At 40.6% G+C, this 20798-nt stretch overlaps 1 protein-coding gene across 10 annotated transcripts in view; it reads right to left on the bottom strand.

The window, feature by feature from the left end:
• plekha5 (pleckstrin homology domain containing, family A member 5) overlaps positions 1–20798 on the bottom strand; it is a 155888-nt gene that overhangs the window by 57584 nt on the left and 77506 nt on the right. The window contains exon 1 of one of the 10 annotated variants that reach the window (XM_072377879.1): positions 6859–6917. The exons of the other annotated variants lie outside the window; for them this stretch is intronic. The gene's annotated coding sequence lies outside the window, so the exon portion shown is untranslated. Of the gene's footprint in view, positions 1–6858; positions 6918–20798 lie in introns of those variants that run through there. 10 annotated transcript variants of the gene reach the window in all.

Genomic DNA, 20798 nt, shown 5'->3' on the forward strand with positions numbered 1-20798 from the left:
AAACACATGTTCACACTTGAACAGCAACAGGCACCACCATTACATAGGCTCTACAGTTCAATTTGATGACAGTTCTGCAGCCCTGTTTGTAACGAAACGGCCCACACAATAATCAAATGTAATGTCATGCTTGAAGCTGCTGTCACTCCAGTCAGGCTGCCGGCTTATCAAGCTTTTTTTACTGTTGTTGGCAGAAACTGTCCCTCAAGTTTAACAGCTGTATGTTTCTTCTGCAGAGGACAAAAAAACACTTGAGGAGCCAGAACAATCACAGATGAAGGATCCTGTCAATCACCTTATAACAACAGAGTATGAAGATATGTTGTAGTACATGCATTCTGTTTGACAAAACAAATCAGTCTTTGCTGTAGTCGTGGACATCAGTCAGCTGTATAGGATGCAGAGTTTTTCTATGTGAAATGAGCTGGAGAAGGGAAATTAGAGAAATATAAGAAGAAGGGGGAAAGAGAAAGGAAAGAGGTGATAGAACAGTGGAGGATGGAGGCTGAGGCAGACAAGGCAAAGAGCAAAAGGCTACCAGTTAATTGCAGCTTCCTGGTGTGTGAATAAGCACTGCCAAGCTTGATGCAATGACATTAAAAACTGATGGGATGAGAGGAGGAGCGGGAGGAGGAAGATGAAGATGAGTGTATTGGGAGGCCATGAATTTGAGTCAACAAAGGAGAATACTTCTATCATTTCTCAAATGATTTTATGTACATGTGACATTATTGTGGTTATTAACTTGTGTTTCCCTGTTCCAACAGATATCCTTTGAATGGTGTTATGGTGTTTTTCCCCCCTCTTTTCCCTCTTTTCTGTCTTCTCAAACCCCAGCTGGTCGAGGCGGATGGCCACCCTTCCTGAGTCTGGTTCTGCCAGAGGTTTCTTCCTGTTAAAAGGGAGTTGTTCCTTTCCACAGTCGCCACAGGCACGCTCAGGATGGGAGATTGGACTGAAGACGAGTTTTCGGTGCAATCTGTTGGTTTCCTTAGCTAGGATATTATTTTTTGAATTGGCTCTATATGAATTAATTGGGTTATGAGTACAATGAATTGAATTCCAATTGGCTTGAATTGGACTATATTATTTAAGTGCCTTTAGATGACAACTGTTGTAATCTGGTGCTATATAAATAAAATTGATTTGAATTTCATTGAATTGAATTCTATCCTTCAAGCCTTCAATTTCCCACAACTCCATGAGGAGCTGTGCTTTACAGCTCCTTCCCACCATTTCAAGCTGGGATTCACCAATTCATATCCATGTCATGCATTAATATTCACTACAGTCAAACAAAAACAGGGATGAAAGCATTCCATAGAGAGGGGCAAACATGGTGATCTCCACAGTGCTGCGTACAATGTGCTGAAAGTGGTATTTTCTCGTAAATTTATATGCAACGACTGTTGCTGGTGACGTTTTTGAGTGAAGTCATCTCAAGACATGGTGGGCAGCAGAGTTTCCTTCATCCTGCATATGAGAACAAAATGTCTGCTCCCGACTTTTTATGGATATGATCAACCAGCAGCGTAGTGTCAAGTGTGGAAGATGTGTGCAGGTAAGAGTGGCTGCTTCATACTATTTTCTGCTGACCTGAATGTTGCTTTCCACTCACTTGTCTATTTTATGCATACATACACCTACAATATGTATTATTAACATAAATACAAAATCAGCAAAAAAAAATGGAAGCGTCATACTCCACTCTCGATGTGCAGTAAACAAAACATAACTGTTTCTCTGAAAACACTTCAGAAGTGACAAGGAGAGATGGACATTGCTGTATCCACACAGGGGAATTCTCACATCAAATCTTTGTTGTTGTTTTACATCCCTCCCTCTGTCAAAAAAACGCAGCCCCGCGTGAGATCATCAACTCTGGTGCATGTACCTGCAGACACTGCTGAATTCTTACAACTTTCCAAACAGACTTACTGTGTACAGTATAAAGATGTAACATCTCCTAAAAGACAGTGCACATGAATGTTGTTATGGATAAGGTTGTGTTTTCCGTCTGATTTGTATTTGTCTGTCCTCTGAATATAATTTACTTAAAAACTTAGATTTATAAAACTTGGTAAACTGTGTTAAAAGTGACCTGACCAAATAGATATGGTAAAATCTCCAGATAAGCACTTAATTTATCATCAACATATCCGCCTTCATCAAGATCAGCGCTATTGAGACAAAGGCACTAGTTTGCTGAATAGGCCACATCCGTGTCACACATCTGATGGTGATGAAATAATCACATTCCACTGTAGGCTAAGGATAAAGAAGACCATAAATCTTTAAAGCCGTGAAAACACATCAATCAAGAATACAAACACATCCATAGAAAAATTTATGCAAAACACATGCAAAATGAGACTAAACTGTTCACATCATCAATTCTTTAGTCTCTACGGGAAACTCTTTACCTCTTGGAGAAAATATCGCTTTCTCAATCCCAATATATCTTAAAGGAGAAGTGGTATGATTAAATTCAACAAACGTGCTGCGACTGGATTATTAATGTTTTTGCCTCTTAAACGTGTCTATGTTCAGCTTTTTTAATCCTCTAAATCACATGTAGGACTTACTCGGAGAAGAGGATTTTTGTGGTTATTTTTTTGTGTTTACAGTAATCAGCGGCTCATTACAATACTCGTTGCGCTATACTTTTCTACTAAAAAGCCCCACGATAACCCATTGTACTATTATAAACACAATTTAAAATGTTAATTCCGTTATATATACGGTAGGTGAGGACAAGTATGCGGTTTAAAGAGGATATAAGAGATGAGCAGAGCAGAGAAAACACGTTTGGTCCACTGAGAACAGTTCCATCTAATGAAGCCTTAGATGACTCTGTTCTATAAGTGTTTTTGAGTTACATTGGCTCCGCTGTAAAAGAGATAAGCCAATTGAGTTGTTCCACCCACCCAGCGTGCCTCACACACACGCTAAAAACTTGGCGTGATTAACATCTGCAGAGAGGAGCTAACTGCTGCACAGCTGAGAATTTTAGAGGCACGCTTTCCCTACAAGCTGCAAACACATGACAAAGCACAAGGTAACATTGACGGAATACACTCTCTCACACATCCACACAACCACACACAGTCATGTGCTACCTTTGAACAATAGCTCTGATACGTCCATCTGTGGTGAAATGTCAGCTAATGTTTAATGTCATTAGTCCTCATTGTGGACAAACGTGCTTTGTTTTAAATACCATGTGAAAAAGACGCCCTGTGGTCAGAAAACTGTGTGCGTGTGTGTGTCATGTAGCCACAGCTTTTCTCTCCTCCCTGTGGAGCAGCTGCCATTCAGCTTCTGTCTCCCTCTGGCCGGGCCACTAACCTTTCAGAAAGGCCACCGGCACTGACTGCCCTGCCCCCACCCTTTCCTTTCTTCCTACCTTCTCCTCCTTTCCGTCCAACCATTCTTCCTCAACCCAGCTCTTGGTTTCCTCCTCACATCTTTGTTCATATTGCCCCCGCCCTGACCTTTTTCTCTCACATTTTCTCCTTTACCATCATATTTAAGTGTCTTCCTGCCTGTCAGCTCTGACCATCCCCTCTGACCTTTAATTCTCTCCCCTTCCTCATCCTCTCCTGGCTATTACCTCTTTTCTGTCTTGGACTACTTTTAGTAAACCTCACCTTGGATTTATTTCCAATTAAGAGCTGCCTCCTGGGCTTCTGTCGACATTTGGGTCCACCACTTGATAAACAGATAAACTTATATTGTCTTCACAGTCTTAAAGGTGACGGAAATTCTTTGACAAGACTGAGCAATAAATGCCGTCACACGATTAACAAGAGTACTGATGTTAAAGGAACTATTAAAAGCAACCATCAATAAAAACAGGTGCTATACAATGTCAATTCAGAATGGTTATAGCAGTGGGAATGAGGGTATAGTTAAGTTAAAATGTGTCCCTTAGCAGGTGAAGGTGTTGTAGTGCTTTCTTAATTACAGAGACAGGTGTCCAGCACTATCTCCAGATACCTTAAATGGTTGACCTGCTCTACAAACAGAGCCTGGATACTGATGGCTGTTTTAAACAGCCATGTCAGAGATGTCTCTGTCCACACAGCATAACTCCTTGGTCTTTGTAACATTGGGCTCAGGTGAGTGTTCACTAAATGTCTGGTTGGCAGCTGGCAACTGGTCAAAGCAGTGGTGTCAATCAGGTGAGAAAAGCAGAGCCATTTGCATATTAAAATAGTTTACTCTTGTCACTATACATGAGATATTGTTAGTAGTGTAAAGAGAGAAAACATTGGGAGAGAAAATACAGCCTGAGGTGAAGTATGTGTTTAAAACAAATTTACTGGATTTAAAAGCATTCAAAAATACTGGTTGTTGTCTGTCATGCCTGGGATATCCCAGGCATATCCCAGGCAGTCGCTTTGGATAAAAGCTTCTGCCAACGGCATAAACATAAACATGCAAAAATTCACTTAATCCATTAAATCAATATAGGATGAACCAGAAGATCTAACAGCCGATGCTAAAAGGGTTTCACTGTGTACAGAAGATACACACCATGTCATACACACCATTGTGGCATCAACCTTGGCTGCGTGACAAACAAGGTCCGCCTTTATCCGGTTTAAATCTTTCTGAATAAGCAGCAATGAACGGAGTCACCACTGAGCACAAGTGCACATGTTGAGCCTCTTAGTGCATCTCACAAATATCTGTGAGTTATGTAACAGCACACAACAACCCTGAGGGCCGGTGGTGCATACAGGACATCACTCATTTCCTTATCACACTCTTACATAGGCCCTTATGTTGCTAGTGATAATGACAGGATTGAAGGTCACAAGAGATGAGAGCCATCAGTCAGGCAAGGATTCTACCAGATATAATCCAGAAGACTGCTGGAGACAGAAATTCTAGGAGGAACCAATGCCATACTGGCTTTATATTATCTCTTCCATATTTCCTCTCTAACTATCATCATTATGATGATCATCATCATCTCTGTCATCTGCAGTCAGACCTTCAGTGCATAAAAAACCCCGTGGGGTCACATTCCTTATAGGCTTTAGCCTGTACAAACATGCCCATTTTAAATGCTCACACCTCAAGTGTTTGGCTTCAAGTAATTCAGTGTAAAGGCTGATGAGGAGTCAGCGCTGAGAACTGCTATTAATGATCCATTACAGGAAGGGTGAGCTGACTTCAATATGAGCTGCTGGATCAAGTTAGAAATAGTAGAAATAGCACTTAAACCTCACGCATATCGGCAGCATATCGGTAACATTCCCATTCATGTTGTATGAACATACATTTAATGCCACAGAGGGGCATTTTATACTCATACATACCGTACATACATACAGCCATCAGTTCTGCACCCAGTGAAGTACTTCAGGTTTTAACTGGATAGGAGGAGCTACATGCACATACAGAGCGCTGCTGTATGGATTTACTGAGCGCACAAAGAGGCAGCAACAAAAAGAGGCCACAAAAACAGGCACTGCTCTCTCAACTGCATCACCAAACTGAAGCGCACTAATAATTGGGTCCTTCTTTTCATTTGAACAAGTAAAGATCGAAAAAATATTTGCCGTTTATTCATTTGCTGTTAGTCACACTCACCAGAACTTACGCCTGCTACCAGTTTGACAGATAAAACACAAAAACGGAACGTTACTCTGAAAAAAAAATGGAGATGCTGCCAAACATTCTCCGTCCCCTCTCAGCCCAAGAATCCCTGTCCTTCAGCCCTCGTCCTTACAGCCACGAGGACCATGATGGAGCGATCCAAGCCCTGAGCTGTGCTGTGGACCTGTAACCACATGTATGTGCAGCATGTTGATGGGAATTCAACATCAAATCAACCAGAGATATATATTTCTTTAATGTTGGCCAGATTATGGGACTTTTTGGTCTCTTGTGAATACAGAATTAATAATATTTCCACTGTCAGTTTAGAAGAAAATTGTATTGTACATTGTCTTCTTCCTCCCTGAAAACCACAAATGAAACTTTACCAAAAAATAAAAAACTTTTTTTTCTTGCAACACCAGATGTGATGAAAAAATGTTTTTAAAAAAATGATTTTCTAGATAGGGAAATGGTGCATGAACTGCACTTGTATTGTGCTTTTCTAGTCTAGTCGCTTCTCAAGAATGGAGGCTAAAAAAACCTACATTTTGGATTTTCTGTTGGGAAACTAGAAAATTGTGACACCTTCAAAAACAACACAGATTGCATTAGCAGGTAGCAATTCTCTACCTGTTAACATATATCTAGAAAAAAACAACACTGAGACTAAAGTTTCATTTGCTTAATCAAATATAATGAAACCGAGGCATTATATTGACGAAATGGAAAAACGGACTCTGTGTTTTTACATCAATAAATAGAAAAAAGTGCATATTTTTACCCATATTTACAGACATTTTCTGAATTCCCCATCTACACAGAGTGGAACCTAAAACCTATCTCGAATATCAGCTGGAAAGGAAACAAGGCAGCACTCTCATGTGTTGCTCTGCTTTCATTTCTCGCAGATGATTGTTCTGCACAAGCATGACCAGCCAGTGGTAGCTGTCAAGCAGTAGTAATCACATTAGCTGCTGTGAGGAAATCACAACTCTGAATCACCCAACAGAAACAATACACACACACACACACACAGCTCAGAACTATGTTGGAGCAGCTCTGTTATGTTGCTTGTATCTTCAAAGAAAGCCTTGGCAACAGTACGTGTGAATCTTTCATCGCAATCTCCAATGCCAATAAAAAACGTCTCAGCATATGCCACACTGCATGGCACATTTCCCAGTGTCTGCATACCGCTCCACACACAGCCAAAAGACACAACAGCGACAAAGCTTCTTGACTTACCCAAGGATTGTTATGAGGTGTTAAGGAGGCAGGCAGAGCAGGAGGAGGATGGCTGCTTCTTTCACAGGCTTTGCTCAGGGTGAAGGCAGCAGTGTTTCTTGTGTGAGCGCTGCTAAACAGCCCTCCCCTATTTGCTTTCTCTCTCCTGGTCTGCCTGCGCCATTTCTGCTCCAGTATTATCAAACTGATGTGTCAACGTGGCGCGCCAGCCTGAGGAATAAGCCCACAAGTTTCCCTTCCAAAGATAAACTGAACAAGAAGAGTTTTTCATAATTTCTAAAGCTTAATTCAAAAATTCAAAGGCAGTGCTATCTCTCAACATAAATGACAAACTAAGAACTGAGGCACAAACAGTGCAGGATATTCTCATCCATGTTGCAGACAAAAGCTTAGTAGAACTGTTCTTACTGGGGGGGGGGCGCAACTTTTTCATTTTTATGGAAATGTGACCTACACAAGGCAGAATTTGACACTTCTTTAGTTCACTTCACGTAGAACACTTAGTGAAGTACCACAATGGAAACAAGATTTGGACTTTCTTTCTACAAGTTATGTATAAGATTAATGTGACCATCTTCTCAAACAGCTTCCTTTTAGCACATCAAACACACACAAATGATTCAGTTGTGAGTTACCGCTGGCAGTCTTCATCTATCTGACTACATTGGACAGCACATGACCTTACACTTCCACCTTTAAAATACACGAGCATGGAGCATCCCAGGCCAACACTGGAATTGTTCTTTTGTCATCAACGCTCCTTTACATACAAAGAGAATTGGAAGATTAGAAGATTCCAGCTTAGATGCAAAGTTTTCGGGTTTTGTGATGTTCACAAAAACAAGCAATGAAGCTGGAAGTTAACACTCAGTTATCTCTCAAACACCTTTTCTAAAAAATCCTTTCATGAAGCTTAGACGCCCTTCTCTGGGTTTTGAATAGACTTTGATGCCACATCTCCTGATCTGAACCCGCACTTATTCCTCCAGCCGAGCATCCTTCTTAGCAGGGATCATTTCCTAAATGTTTCTTTATGCTTTTTCTGCCACTTAGCTATTTCCAGACCAGCCACGGGTGTGAAGCTTTCACAGTTCAAAGAATGTGTCACTCCTTAAACCTGTTTGCTCCGAGCTGAAACCTTTCGAACAAATAAAGGAGGAAACCCTCTACTTCCCCGCCGTTTGTCAGATCACAGAGCCTGTAGTGGATATGAAGGCTCAACATTAACATTCTTTTAAGTGAGTTTGTGTTGACATGTTGTAGTGTCTTTGCTGTTTCAAAGGCTTCTCTTCACTACTCAGTGTAACAGTCAAATGAGAGTTTGACTGTGATCAAAGGAGGCCCATGTGGGAACAGTAACATCTTCCTATTCTAATACAGCAACTTTCTCTGAGTAGAATTAAATGCTATAATATAACCTTTACATAACCTCAAGCAAGTCAGTGGCAGCATAACTCTAATCAACGGGAGTCATAGCCGCTTACTTTTTACACTTGTCATCCACCGCAACCACCTGCTCACAACACTCCAGTCAATGAATTTAAAGTCCATCAAACGCAGATGGCTTACATGTTTTATTCATGTTTCGCTTTAATAAAACATAGTAAAACAATTTACTCTACATGCTGCGATTATGGTATTGTAAAACTTGTATGTGCTCACTCAAAAGAAAATTGTCAATGATGAACCTGATGTCAAGTTTTAAGATCCATTATGCTGTTTTTACTCATACTACTAACAGAGGGGATCTGCTTTGGTTGCTGGGTTGAAGGCACAAAGGACAAAGAGATCGCTGCCATCACAGCTGAAATGCTGATTGTAAATGACCTCAATAAGTATAAGAAGTAGAGAAAGTAAGACTAGAATAAGACCTCAAAAGATGAGTTAAGAGAAGATAATTAGGATACAGAACAAGAACAAAACTGAGAAAAGGGGGGAGGAAGGACGCAGCAGGAATATGGTGCTGGAACAACTCGAACACCATTCTACTCAAATGTAGAGTCTGGGCAGACAGAGACTGCAGACAGAGGGGTAACAGTGATGGATGAGGGATTACAGTGCTTGTTAACAAGATGATGTAATCCTGGACATGCCACTGAGAAGGAGTGTCTCACCACCCCAAGAACTGTTGGCTTTGAGTTTCAACAACACATCTCTGCTACACTTCAACTCTCTACACGTTTGTCAGCTTATTTCTATTACATTTTTGTAGGTTATCTATCAATAACAGAAGCATATCTTCAATAATACTTTATACTGCAGCAATATAATTTCTCTATCATTATTGAATTGAATTTAACTGAAAGTCCTACACAGCTGACAAGAACATCTGAACTTGTGACAAAATGCATCTGCATAATCTACCGAAGGAGACAGGAGATGAGAGCACGTGAACACATAGTCTTTGGTGAGGTTTCAACTACTCTGTTCAGAGACCAAAATAGTTTCATTTTTGGGTCAAAGTATGTTGTGTTTTCCTGCCTCCATTTCTTCAAAAAGGCAATAAAAGCAAGCTCCTAAGTGACAATAAAAAAAAACGTTGCTCTTGGTGTTCAAAGGTCAGTCACATGTAATGACTTTGGGCCCTTTGCAGAGTGCCATGCACTTAGGCAGCTGCAGTTTTACAAAGGATGGTGCACGTGCAGTGCAGGAATAACGGCCTGAGCCGGTGTCATGCAGCAGGGGTAAATGACAGGTAGAGGGGACATGGAGAGTGAAAACACATTAACAGAGATATTGCTGTTTCGGTGGACATGAAGAGCTGGCGGTACATGTGTGTCTGTGTGGAGGGACAAAGAGGGCATCAGAAAATTCTCACAGGAGCACTCAAACACATTTGCAGCTTTGCTAGAAGGGCTTCCACTTTTTATGCCCCGTTTTTCTAAGGAATAACAATTCCTGCAAGGCCAACTAATGGTACCATTAAATAGTGACAAGTAGACATGACATGAACTTCCACCTCCTGAAACTTTCATCTTTTTGTCACAAACAGTAGACACAAGTAAATGTTCCCTCTGCAAATCAGTCTGATTGTAGTCCCATGGCATGTTTTTTCATGTTTTCTGGCATATCTGCAGGGTTAAAGCAATGCATTATCACTCGGTAAGTTAATCCAGGTTTTTCTGACCTGGATATACACACCTTCATGTAAAACAGGCGGAGTTGACATCTGGTGACCAATCACAATCTATAATTCCATCAGACTGAAAATCAGCAGCTGCCGCAGCCAAAGAAGGAAGGAAAGAGAGAATGCTGACCGTGTGAGGGCATAATTCAAAAAGCTGATCGATATCACTGCCATGTCATTATAGCATGAGTAGATATGATCAATATGAGATGGTGTATTTCATTAAATGAATGTAATACAGGTATAATCATGTCAATTCAAAATCTTTAAAAGTCAGCAGGACTAAGTTTTGGAGTTTTCAGTTTTAGGTCACAGTAACATTGCATTTGGCTGACACATCTCTAATTAAGATGCTTTTAAGTCAAAAAGTCATCAATCTTTGACTCCAAATGGAGTCGGACAGAGACTCACAGTAATGCAGACATCTATCTTATTTTCAAGAGAACTGATTGGTCATGAGATGCCTTTACATGTGTTGATCTGTTATCTCAAAGTCGAATCTGCTCCGAGGCAGGTTAGGTTTCCAGTATAAGTTGGCATGGTGATACACCCTGGTAAGAAGTGAATCAGCTTCATGAGACTGAATATCCAGAGCTGAACCTGCTTTGGAGTACAGGCTCTTAAACACAGGTAATAAGCATATCTACTAAAAAGATGTATACTCTTTGTTGGGCCTATCTGGATGTGATTCTGACTCAAACAAGTATGGCTGGATTTGAGTGCTAGTTCTTGTTCATGAGCCACCAACATCCTCTCCCCTGCCAACCAAGAGAAACCTCCAGCAATCTGACCAATCAGAAGTTTTTTTCCTCCAATTGTCTAGTTCTCAGGGCTTCAACCAGAAGAAAGAAAAGTCAGCACAGACTCTGTGGATTGATTTTGTGTGCTGTAAAGAGTTCAGGACCAATGCCAACACCTGTCTTGATTTCACCCGGTACTTTTACCATAGATAGCTTGAAATACCAGATATACAGATACACTGCTGCAGCTTGCGGGTCTTGTAAGTTGCTGGCATGCTCACACTGCACAGATGTAAGTCCTCTGAATTCTGGGCTGTTGTTTCACATTTCAGCAACGGTGGTAACTTAGTTCACATGCGGAAGATGACTGAAATATTAAATATCTGCAGAACGTTTAAGCAGTTTGCTTTGATTAAATTGAAATCTGATTCCCTGTATTTTATTTCAGCTTATCAGAGATCTGTCAATCAGGGTGTTATACAGAGACACTCCACTCATTTTCCTGGGATTAAAAGATATAATCTTTACTTGATGGTTGGCCATGAAAAGCAATCAATGCTAGATGTTTCATATTAAAACTGCATATTACAACAAAACAACCGATCAACACATTTTTTACGTGTCATTCATAAAATACAACAGAAAAAGTTTGATTACATCTTCCTCATTGTTTAAAGGTTCAGTCTTAAAATTCCTTGCTATATCCTCGACATGCTCCCGCTGCATGGTGACATGAACCAACCGTTAATGTGTCTGGTTTTGAGCTGTTGCTGCCTTCAGCCTGTAGATCTATATCACCTGCACATGCCGCATAACCCATTACAATCTGATACAACTAAGGCATGCTTATATTTTTCAAGCTTAAAGAGACATGTGTGATGACCCCTCCACTAGATATTGTCTTCAGGTTTGTTTTGCAGATGCTGAAAGGTGATTAGTGGCGTAAGCAGCACCTGGGCCCAGTGTGCTCTACCGTAAAAGATCATTCACAATCTGCAGCCCAGCGTCTCCCGGGTAAGACAGGGGGATCATTATGCGATTGATGGGTTCAGCTTGTTGTTTTGCGTTGCCTGCAACATAAACTTCCAAGCATCCATTCACTTTATTATACTACTGACACTAACTTCGACACGTTAAAGAGTTATTTTTGTGAGTAAACTACATTTTTGTAAGATTCATACTGGTGTTGCCTCCTTCATTTGAGTTGCAGTCTTGAGCCAGGCTGCACCACATGAGTGTCACATTAAAATATACAATCCCCTCAGTTTTATCTTTTTGAAAATACTGACATGAAGACAATAGCTATCATGCCCAATAAAGGCTTCAGGTATAACCTCTCAAATGTTTTTTATTCAATCTTTCTAGTTTCTTCAGTTTGAGAAATAAAATGTTTTAGTAGACGGCTTAAATTATTTTAGAAAAGTCTTAGATATCAGATAAGTTTGGTAAACAAAGCCTTCAGTTGTAATATGTTAATGAGGTGGAAAAAGGATCAGGAAAAACATTTCAACATGGGATGTACATTTTGAATGATTAAAAGGTCAACCTTGCGTAGACCTATTTTGTTCAGCTGCATTCTCGCAGTATCAGAGAATAGTCACGCTGCAAAGATACATTTTGTTGAGTGATAAAAATGAAGAACGTTTTTAAGTTTGTGCTGACAGGAGGAGCCACAGCTGCCAGAGTAAAAAGGCAGAAACTGTAAGACTTCAGCTGTGAGACAATAAATATTTTCCACTAAATCTGTGAGATGTCACAATACTTTGTGGTATACTTTTTCACCAGTGTACATTGCTCTCAGAACACAAAATTTGAACATTAAATTACCTTGAAAGCTAAATCTGAGTGTACATTCATGTGTACACACTGCAGTGCACCTGCGGCCTTTTCAGGGCTCAGCTCTGAGCTTCAGACTTCTGACACGAGGTGAGAAAACAGATGATTCCCTCTCTGCTTGTGTTCTTCACACACAGTAACTGTATTTCAGGACTGTCATGTTTAACTCCTGTTACCAAGACAACAGGTGAAACGTCCTCTATGCTCATCGACGTGTGCACAAGAGTCAAGGGAGGAAGGTAGCTGAGTTTATCCATGTGAGAAACTATTCTACCAGGATTTTTAAGAGGGATTCTATGCAATATATCACGTATCAGGATTTGGTGGTCTGACTGTAACTGAAGTGTTAAGATTCGATTCTGTTTGGAGACACCAACAATGATAAAGCACCTGTGTTTTATAACGATTCATTAGCTGTTTATCATACAGTAAGGTGAGAATCACCTTAAGACTTTATATGGAGGTTGGTTAATAAATATTACCAAACTACTTTCATTGAATCCTGTCAAGAAAATGTGCAGGTAGTATGAAATGATGGTCCCCGACAAGGAAGCTGGTGGTTTTTTAGGCTTGTCTTTTTGCATAGCTGTCTCAAGATCAAACCTGTCTGAACAGCCAGTTAGTATGAGGCTTAGAGTCCTATGATGTGTCAGTAATGGAGGCCTAGTTAAAGTTTTATCAGTCCAGGAGAAGTCATTTACCCTAAAGCCTAGTTTATGCTTCTCCACCACGTCGACGGTGTACACGAGACGCCGTCATTGAGCATTCGAAGTTCTGCGTCGAGGGAACGCGTTGCTCTGCCCTTCACCACGCTGCTAGGGGTGTGAGGCTGTGTGTTTGTGTGGAATCAGGGATTATAGCCGAATCCTTGCTTTTTCTTCCGGTCACAGTTAATAACAGTAGACAATGGCAACCGAGGTGGAGCAGCTGTATTTGAAGTTGGAGCTCAAAAGCTGATATTGCAAATGTTGAAGCGCTGATGACAGAGAAGACGTTTGCGGAGGTGGTCTGTACGACCGGTCGAGACTGGGAACGGGTGAATTCGAATGTCACCGCCGCGATTTGACTAGCTTCTTTGCTGTATACAGCCATTAAGACCGGAAAAAGCAATCCATTCTGAGCAGACCAATCACAGCCCTTGCGGTCCGCATCAACACGACGTGTCGTTAGAATTTTTTGGATGTGCACGTCAGGCTACGGCGTAGGGGTCCACGTTGACGGCGTAGCTACGAAATGATGGAGAAGCTTAAACTACGCTTAACACAGCTCCCTTACTGCCTGGAGTTCAAACGAGAAGCAACCTATAAAACAAAGACGACCACAGTCTGCAACAGAGGTCAATCTATATTATCAACTTTTAATTGCAGTTAAGATGTAAACGCAGAGGGTTACTTCTTTAACCCCTTCTTATTAGGTTGACCTAATAATGAAAAGACCAGTAAGTCTCTACAGAAAGTATTCTCTCCTTGGACCAACATGTGACATTCCCAAAACCTTTCTGCAATCCATGATCAAGGATCTACCTCTGTGTTACCTCTCATGCTCTTTGGAATTTGGATTGAAAGACTGCTCCAGACCCCCCTGACCAATCATATCAAGAATAAAAACCAGGACTTGACACTAACTTCTTGTTTACCAGGAGGTAAACAAGAAAGGAAAGGTCAACGTCTTAAATAGATGCTGCGGTGTTCAGTGGTCATTGAGAAAGACAAGCTTTTCCATTAATTTACATTTATTGAGTAGATCAATTATATATGCATTTTATGCTCATTCATCTATATCTTCGTCCAGGAGGGATGTCCAATTAAATAGTATTCATTTATCAAACATATATTCTACTAACAAATACACATCTTTTAAGGTTTAATCATTAATGTGTGTTTTATTCAGTCTTTTTCAGCATGGTGTTGTTGAGTCATGTCTCCATACTACACATAGAAATATGTTCAGATAAAGTGAAATTATGTATTTTTGCGCACACAGGTCTGGCAATAATAACTTGATTAAAATCTTAAATTTGATATCAACTCTTCTCTCACGGGAGCACAGTGTGCTTGTAGCATACCCAGGCCCACACCCACACCAATAGTTGGGATTTAAATTGGACTTATTTTCAAGGATTTTTGGACGGATTGTTTGGGTTTTCCTCCTACCTCGTCCTTCCTCTGCATTAACCTACCTGATCTCCAAGTCTCTCCCCAGTTCAGCCACGTTTGGTCCTGGAAATCAGTTACCCAGCATTCCGCAGTCTACTCCTCTATAGATTCCCTCATCTACACTCCTGTGAATAGCAAGCTTTTTCATAGCCATCATTATCCTGGTCAGACTGCTAACTCCTCACCTTAAGATCAGTCGCTTGGACTTTCATCTCAAAGCCTCCTGCAATCATTCATATTTCATTGTACAATAAACCGATTAAAACTTTCAGAATTCCTCATTTTTGAGTGCTTCTGGCCATGTTCCACCAGTCTTGTGGTCTCGTCCCATCTTTTTGCCCAGTCTTGTAAACTCTCTGGTCTCGACCAGTCCTCACTGTTTCTGTGGCATCTTTCTGTCTGCATTTACTTTTTGTGATCTGTCATTGCATAGTTTCAAGTAACTACATTAACAAGCATCTACAGCTCGGCCCTATTAAGTTTACCAAAGTTGACTTCTCTGCGACCTTGTGCAGAACCATGGATTTTCTTATTCCTCCTAAATACAATCCTAAAATCCAATGGTGTAGTCCAAAAGTGTGGAGACACGGAATCAACAAAGCCAAGGCAGAACTAAATCAAGCTGGAGACACGCTGTTCCAGAATGAAAACCTCCTCAACTTATTGTGTTCACCTCTACGAGACCTAGGGGTCACCGGAGATCAAGCCACAGTGTTCCACTGCCACTACACAGTAGGAGGAAAGGCCTCATCGAGACAATGTCTCCAAAGTGCTCATGAGGTTTCTGCTGAAGTACAAATTTGATCATTTCATATATCAAAGTTAAATAATTTACAACCTCTCTTCTTGAAACACATGAGGTAACGTGGCCATGGCTCAGTGGTTAGAGTGGGTTGTCCAATAACCAGAAGGCTGGAGGGGTGTCAGTCCACCTCCTTGTCACAGCCGAGGTGCCCTTGAGCAAGGAAACACACCGGGCGCTGTGAATGGCTGCCCACCACTCCCGTGTATGGCATCTGAGTGTGTGACCCTGTGCATGTGTGTGTCAACAGGTGCCAACCTGGAAGGGTTAAAAGCACAGGACAAATTTCACGTGTATGACTGTATGCACGACAATAAATCTAATCTTAATATTAATATCCTTAGTAGAGGTCGACCGATACATCGGCCGGCCGATATTTGCGTTTTTTTACTTGTTTGCTGTTCAATTAGCGCATTAGCAATTGTTCACATTTCTTTAAAAAAAAAAAATTTTTTTGTTGTATTACTGTTAACAAATCTTCTCAGAAAGGTCATTTGCACTACAAAGGCCTCATGTGCTACGTAAAATGCACAATGTTCTACATTGTTTGCTACAGTCAATATGTTTTGTTTGTTTTGTTTATGTTTCTTTTTCTGTTTAAATTGAGACTTGCAAATGGAGGGAGAAAAAACAATATCAGCTTCAAGAATCGGCCCAAAAAAATTGGCAGCACATATCGGGGATCGGTTAAGACTGATGTCAAAATAATCGTCATCGGCCTTAAAAAACCTGCATCGGTCGATCATTAATCCTTAGTGATATAAGCCACTCCTGTGATTGTTTTGGTTTTTTGTCAGCGCACACAACTTTGCAAGAACTGATTTTAAAATGACTCAGTGTGTTAGTCCAGGTCTATTAGCAGCAGGCAACACTGGCAGTACAGAAAGCTCCTATAAGCCCCTGGCTGGGGGCCTTCATTTGTGGAGTTCGCTGGGTACTTCATCCAAAAACATGCACATTAGCTTGATTGGTAATTCTAAATTAATCCTAGGAGTGTGTGAGCATGCATGGTTGTTTGTCTCGATTGGCCCTGTGATGGTCTGGCGACCTGCCCAGAGTGTCCCCCTGCCTCTTGCTCAATGCCAGCTAAGATCGGCTCCAGGCGGCCCCCTGCAACCTTAAATTGGATTAAGCAGGTATAGAAGATGGATGGATCAAATAACAAGTAGTCTCAGGTATTCATCAGCTCTGGCTAGGCTCAGCTTTAATACGAACTCCATACCTTGGTGCAAATGCTAATTTTTACTGAGGACGTTGCAAGAGTTAACACAGCTGACTTTCTCAGTTTAGAAACGCACACTTACCAACCTAACTCCTCATATTGAGGCCAAGGAACTGACAGCAACCATTTAAATACAAAGCGAGGCTAGACTAATTGTTTTTACTGTCTGCTAGACAGTCAAAAATATAATGCAAGCCTAATTACATCGAAATGATGATCAGAAACAATATACAGTGTGACGCCACCCAAGCTGACAAGCTTGTCTTCTCTAAGGTGGATGTAACACATTTCTGTGAAGACTGTTCCATCTTCCACCTGCAGGTCCTGGTAGCTTCAGAACAGATAATCAGTAGCCAAAAAGTTTACTGTAGTTACACGCATTATTTTATACTTAAGTTCTGGCACTGCCTTTGTGTTGCTTGGCAACAATGACAGAATCTGCTTTCTGTGTTTTCGTGACTGGGTTTCAAATCTTGGACAGCTATGTGTGTGTGTGTGTGTGTGTGTGTGTGTGGGGTGGAGGGTGGGTAAAGGAGGAATATAGATGGACTATATAATATAGTCCTGTAAAGTCATTCCTGTAAGCATTTCTTTGCCATGACAATTAGGGCAGATATATAAGATACAGTTTTATAATTGAGCATGTCTATGTAGGAATTTTTTAAAATTTAGTACAACAGAGGTTTCTATTAAATAGGTTAACGTGATTTTGCTTATTTTGTAACTGAAAATGAGTGTTTGACTATTTCCTCTTTTTTCCACTCTCTTTTCCACTCCACTTTGGATGTATGTGTTTCCCAGCATCTGCTCTCTTGTAGCATCCTGGGAGGTGTGCGGTATTTTTAAATCCTCCTGCTACCTAGAGAGGGAAGATGTGAGCCATAAATTCATCTCCATGTGACATGTTAACAGTCCACAGAGGGATTCCAGACTCATCACTAGCTGCAAAATAACATACTGCTAGAAAGAAACTGCATTAAAATGGTTTTAAATGCCTGCCATCATATCAAATAAAGTCAGTGTTACAGCTGTTTGAAGCAGAGTGTTCAGTGTTCATTAGTTTTAAAACATTTTCACACATCACACCCACACTGTATATCTCTTAACCCTGTACAGGATCATCCAGGTATTAATACGAATGAACAAATGACATTCTAATGCATGTAGAATGTCACATACAGTGTGCACATACTGATCTACGGCAAGATGATCGTGAAGTTGGACTGTGCAAACTAACTATATCTTTAAGTTAACACTGACAACACTAGAGCTGCTCATGTCACACTTTGCACTACTCTGTATTTTCAAAGACATTTACATGTGCATTTTGTACTGTACTCCAGTAGAGCTGAGCCCAAGAGCTCAGTGGTGTTTTTCACCTGTCTGTTCACACCCTTCTCCGTCCATATGACATGAAACAGTCTGTCACCAGGACACTCAGCTGGCTATCTTTCAAATGTGTACCCAGACATACACACGAGGACAGAGACACATGCACGGTGCTGTGGTAAAATGACACATTGTTAGATATGGGAGAATGGAGGGGCAGACTGTGTCCTCTAGGCTGACAGATCATCCTCACATACCTCTGAGCCACATATACATGCATGCATAACACAAATCACTCATACGTTAGGTCAAAAACTTTGACATGTGCGTGCACTCACACACATACAAACAGATGTCACACCAAATGACAAACCCTGCCTGTCATCCTGCTGCCTTTTACAGCTGATCTCTCACATTCAGTGGATGAAGGTTCCCATCACATAAAGGCACATTGGTGTGCTTCCTGTTGTGATTTAGATGCAGGCAGAGAGTCACAAGATCAACATTCCCACACAAAGTCAAGAACAAAATTCAGAAAATATGACAGTATCTGTTTTTTCAATGGAACTGTAGGAACATGCAAATGAGATATTACCGACATTACAATGAAAATGGTGCTTTATCAGCATAAGTCCACATTTAAAGGTAAATTCAAAGGCGGCCTGGAGAACAGGAAATTATTCTGGAAATTGATTATACCAATCTGTGCATGTGTCTGCTTCTGCAAAATTCTGTTATGTAATGAATCGCAAAGTTAGTGACATGTATAAGTATATGTCATTACCAAAATCTACCAAAAAAGAAGCCATGATGACTTTGAAGGGAAATCACTTGACAGCATTTTATTACTGTAATTTGTAATAATTCAACAGCAGCACTCGGCACATATTAAACCCCTTATTACCATTTAATGTAAGTAATAATACAAACGTCAGCAGTGGCTGACAGCAGCGATGTTGACAGGTTTCTAGTCTCCAAAGCTTACCAGCCAGGAAGCCTCGATATCCCATGTCATCAAGATGGCTGGGTGTTTTCATTAAACCTCACTCAAATTAAAAAGATAAATTACAGCCCCAAGCTGTAGGGACAAACCAGCAGAGGAGAAGAGGGAGGAATGAGATAATGAAAGGAGGGAGAGGAAATGATTTCCTCCACAGAAGGCAGCAGAGAATATGGGCTGTCTTCAGTCACAATGCTGTGCTTCATGGTGGTGTTCTGTTGGGTGGATGGCAAAACTTCATGCTTCATTCCGAATATGTAAAAGCTACATATCTGGACATGTCAGGTCATACCAGGTCGTATCAAAAATAATAACTGACTTCCAGTGCAGATGGCTGGTACAAACATCAGTTTGGTTAAACTCATGTTGAGGACAGCAGAAAAACAATGCTTGAATTCCTGAAAGTCCTGGCTTGGACTGTGAGGCTCAGAGCAGTGGTTTCTCATAAAATAACATAACGAATGTCAACACCACTTGCAATATACTGTGCAATAAAAGTTTGTGTACAACAACTCTCACTTAAATAAAGAACAAGAGCTCCAGCAACTACAACCACTTCTAACATTTACTGGTGACAGAAGAATCTGTTTCAAGAATATGCCCAAGGGTACATTTTCAGTGGGAGTTCATCTGAAGTTGAAAAGCCCATTTCAGTAGCTAAATTAGATCTTCTTTTTTAATCATAGTCTCTAGAAGAAGATCAAAGGCTCTGCACAATCAGATTTGATTTGTGTGATAAATTAGTTTCAGAGTTCAAATGTTCAGTCATTTAAGTTTTCACGTAAAAAACAAAAGTGTGATTTTTAAACAAAAACAGTTGTCAAATTCCATAAAACCCCCAAAGTCCATTTCTTTTCATTTATTAATAGACTATTCATTTATTATATGATGCAGCATGATGTCAGAAGTAGCCATTAGAGACAGTAAATTGTGGTCATAATGACATGTGGAAGGCTGACAACAATACAAAAGGGGACATATAATGAAAATCTGTCATTCAGATCTTCAGGGTTCTGTTATTTACCCTACACCACTGCTCTATCGTCTAGAATGCTTAAACGGATGTCTCAGAGGGGCAAAACATTCAAGATGGCTACCAACACTACCTGTGGGATTTGGAGTACTAAAAAAGAATAGCATCTAAAAATAAAGGCAGTTGGTGTGGACTGGGATCTTTGAGACCTTCCAAAGAAACTGTGAACCACAGATATAAAGGAGTGGGCAGAAATCAGGTTTCCTGATATTCATGTGTACCTCATTTTTGTTTTTATGCATTTAGCAGATGCTTTTATCCAAAGTGACTTACATTGGTAGGCAGTCAGGGTAAGGGGGTCTTGCCTAAGGACCCCTACTGGAGGTAGGAAAATGTACAGGACAAAAAAGCATAGGAAAGTCTGGATGTTTGGCCATACTTGAAAACTGTCAGCGAAACAGCAGTAGAAAAGTTGGAAATCAACTTTCTGAATTTATATGGACTGGTGTGTGCAATTTTAGAATAGAATCCGATATGCAGCCCATGTTATATTGGAACACAGTCATGAGTCGTGAGATGGTTAAAATGCCTTGGGGGAACACTTTTTGCTGCTCCATTGTGGTCTCTAAACAGCTTTAAAAAGCCCCTCGGTTCATAACACTGGGAAACATTTGACCAGAGGATCAGTGATAAAATGACAGGTGTGCAAGTGCAATTTAACCATCCATCAAAAGGTCAATAATAAACTTAATCTG

The sequence above is a fragment of the Leuresthes tenuis genome, unplaced genomic scaffold, assembly GCF_036924035.1.
Source record: "Leuresthes tenuis unplaced genomic scaffold, fLeuTen1.0.hap1 SCAF_23, whole genome shotgun sequence".
NCBI lineage: Eukaryota > Metazoa > Chordata > Actinopteri > Atheriniformes > Atherinopsidae > Leuresthes > Leuresthes tenuis.